Below are 4,154 nucleotides of genomic sequence, written 5' to 3'. Positions count from 1 at the left end.
CGGATTTCGTGAGGTCGTTAATAAGAATACATTAACGAAACCGTGCTATAAGAGAATACCAGATAGTTCATGGATTTATGAATCAACCAACCAAAAGTGGTAAACACATAATCATATAGGCATGTAAGCATAGAACACCAAATCGAGTATTTTATTTAAGTATATAATAAAGTTGTGGTTTACGACTCAAGTATAAAACATTTAATTTGAATAAGCATGCAATATCACCCCCAAAACGAAAGATGGAAAACTGGGTATGAAAAGTACTCACATTTCAAGTAATAAACTTGATCGGTAAAAAGACGAGTAACCGGAAAGGGGAAGTTTAACGAGCATGGCCTACACAAAAGAAAAGTCGTGTATTAGGAAGTTGGTCTAGGAAGTCTTTAAAGTAAAGTAAATAATATGAAAAGCAAACAATTAAAGTCTAAGGTTTAAAAGAATACATCTTTAAGAAAATTGTATTAATAGTCTTTTAAAATATAAGTTTGCTCGAAACCGGGTTAAAGTATCTAACCTTAATATTTACTCAACCTATGTTAAGTAATAAGGTAGGTAAAAATGCAAGAATGCAAGTCCCTTTATAACATAGATACTAAAACGGGTTTTAACGAGTGTCTCGGGTTGTCGGTTCGGGTCTTGATAATTTGTCAAACCCAAAGTCAAATTTCCAAAATAACATATTTTATGAGATAACTCAATAAAATCTAAGAAGACTTAACCAAGTATGTAGTTCTATTGTTTTAGAACTAACAACATCCATTAAGCGAGTGTTTAGTTTTGTCGGTCCAACTTTGTTATAAGATCAAGTTGGATTCAACATTGCAAGTACTTTAAATAAATATTTAAAATCAGTTTGTAAAGTATTTTTAAAGAAATATATAAGTCTTGATAGCTAAAAACACATTTGTGTGTCTTAAGCGAGTGAAAATCGGTTTAGTTTGGTTTGGTTCGGTTTCTATCTCACAATATGTAAGGCCCCGTTACCGGTAACCCTACTTTCGTGTTGGATTTACTCATAAACACAGTTCTAAATATCAGAGTTAATTAAAAACTTTACGCGGAATATAAAACTTTCATAAAACATTACATATCAATTCATAATCATGTCTTTAAACATTCCTCTTGTCTTTCAAAATCAAAACGTAACTTATAAAACATATCGGATCTTCAGATGCCAGGCTTTAGTCTTCTGCCATGTGTCCTCCACTCAAGCCAGCTGTCTCATCCTACTCACCTGCGTGCATACTAAAAGTCAGCTACGCTGAGTGAGTTCTAGTTAATCATACACTACCATACAATACCTTGTTACATACATACGTACTTAACCTCATAACTTTCTTTCATACACACATAAGTACTCATACCTTCATTCTTACTTACATACTTTCTTTCTTACTTACATACTTTCTTTCTTACTTACATACTTTCTTTACATTCATAATCATACGTTTTAAAGAGCCTTTCGCCCTATAACCTCACAGATATTATAAGGGTCTGGTCCCTAACATCACAGATATTATAAGGGTCTGGTCCCTAACATCACAGATATTATAAGGGTCTGGTCCCTATCATCACAGATATTATGAGGGTCTGGTCCCTAACATCACAGATATTATTAGGGTCTGGTCCCTAACATCACAGATATTATTAGGGTCTGGTCCCATGTTTTCGAATATTAGTAGGGTTCGATTCCCTCTTCGTTACCATACAACCATACATCATACCTCGAGTATTATTAGGGCTCGGTACCCCTTTCGTAACCATACAACCATACAACCGTCATTTCCTTCTTTTATTAACTTTCTTACGTTCATACACATAAACATACATATCATACTTGCCATATTTATAACGTTACAACCTGACAGTACGTGCAATATCCGAAGATCGTTCACGAACCATCAAGCAATCATTCATACATATCACATATATCACCTATGGCATACACTTATCACTTTGGATAAATGTATTAACAACACATCAAGTATGCACACAGCCCCGAAAACATAACAAGGAATGGGGCTAGAAACTCACCTGGATCCTGTTACGCTCGCCGTTGATCGTAATTCCTTTCTTTAACTGGGCTCGGCTAACTGTATAATATTTACACATATCAATTAACTACTACTACTACTCGTTTTGTATTTCTATCTATATATGACCCACAACGAACGGGGGTCCGGGGGCAGCGCCCCTGGCAGCGGGGTTCTAGGGGCGGCAGCCCCTAGCGGGGTCCAAGGGGCAGAGCCCCTGGCTGGGGTTAAGCTGCCAGGTCAGCTTGAAAAATTTTATTTTCGATAACTGCCTTAACACATTTTCCATTAGGTTTTTAATTTATTTTCTAAACGAACTTCACTTCAGGCGAAGTTAAACCTTAGGCGAACTTGGAAACAGCTTGGTTCGGGCTTGATTCGGTCGAATAGGGACATATTCGATCGAATCTGAGACACACTCGATCGAACTAGACACACACTCGATCGAACCAGTTGGGAAAACTCGTTCGGCTTGGTTCTGGCTTGATTCGGTCGAATAGGGACATATTCGATCGAATCTGAGACACACTCGATCGAACTAGACACACACTCGATCGAACCAGTTGGGAAAACTCGTTCGGCTTGGTTCTGGCTTGATTCGGTCGAATAGGGACATATTCGATCGAATCTGAGGCACACTCGATCGAACTAGACACACACTCGGTCGAACCAGTTGGGAAAACTCGTTCGGTCGGACATGGCACTTGTTCGATCGAATAGGAACTCGTTCGGTCGGATATGAAGCTCATTCGGTCGAATAAGATGGAGACCATTCGGTTGCTTCCCTATTCGATCGAATGGACTGATTCGGTTGACTCATTCGATCGAATAAGTCTGATTCGACGCCTTCAAGCTGGGCGACGGAGAAACCTACGGGTTTTCCAGATTTTCCAGATTTTTGACCCAAAATCGAAGTTTTTGACATGGAAATGTTCGGGATTGAAAGGGCTATCAATTCCTAGTGATTTTAAACACAAAGACCTGCATTTTGACACCAAAACAAGACGGTTTTTGACCCGAAAACTCAAGTTACGAAAATGGGAGTTTTTGCTCGATTTGAGGCCGAAAATGGTTATGAAAACGGATGATTTTCGAGAGGGACTTACCAAAAACGATTAGGAACAAGATTGTGGACTCGGATTTGTGATTTGAGAACTTTCTCTCTCTAGCTTCTCTCTCTAGAATTGAGAGTGTTTGGGTGCGGGAGTGAAAGGGAGTTAGTGAAATGGTATTTTGGGCTCGGGATGGGTATTTATATCTCTCGAGCCCACGGACCCAAGGCCCATTCTCATTTAACCCATCTTACGTAATCTAAGCCCATGACCCGTTCCTTTCTCGACATTAAATAACTAAAACGTGATATTACTAAACATAACTTTCTTTTATTTATCATATAAAAATTTTAGGATGTTACAAGTCTTCCTCCCTTAAAGAGGTTTCGTCCCCGAAACCTAACTATTACATAAACAAACTAGGGTAAAACTTGCGCATCTCATCCTCGACTTCCCAAGTAGCATCTGATACCTTGCGGTGTTTCCATATCACTTTGACCAAGGGTATAATCTTGTGACGAAGCTGCTTCTCCTTGCGATCAACGATCTTTATCGGTTGCTCGATGTAGTTCAATTGTTCATCAACCTCGATGTCCATTAAGGGCACGTGAGACGTGTCATCAGCTAGACACTTCCTCAGATGAGAAACATGGAAGGTTGAATGAATTCCTTCTAACTCATCGGGTAAATCCAGTTTGTAAGCTACTTCACCCACACGTTTTACAATCTTGAACGGTCCAATGTACCTCGGACTCAACTTTCCTCTTTTCCTAAAACGGATAATCCCCTTCCAAGGCGAGACCTTAAGCATCACATAGTCGCCAACGTTAAACTCAATTGGTCGTCGCCGCTTATCCGCATAAGACTTTTGTCTGTCTTGAGCGGCTTTCATTCTTGCTTTGATCTGATCGAACTTTGAAGACGTTTCTTGAACCACTTCTATACTTCCCATTTCCTTCTGACCAATCTCACCCCAACACACCGGGGTTCTACATCGTCTACCGTACAGCATCTCAAACGGTGGCATACCAATACTCGAATGGTAACTGTTGTTATAGGAGAACTC

Source organism: Bidens hawaiensis, unplaced genomic scaffold (genome assembly GCF_021521415.1).
Source record: "Bidens hawaiensis isolate Kalapana, Puna unplaced genomic scaffold, B.hawaiensis_p1.1 tig00065769_1, whole genome shotgun sequence".
NCBI classification, from domain to species: Eukaryota; Viridiplantae; Streptophyta; class Magnoliopsida; order Asterales; family Asteraceae; genus Bidens; species Bidens hawaiensis.
This window is presented reverse-complemented; position numbering follows the sequence as displayed.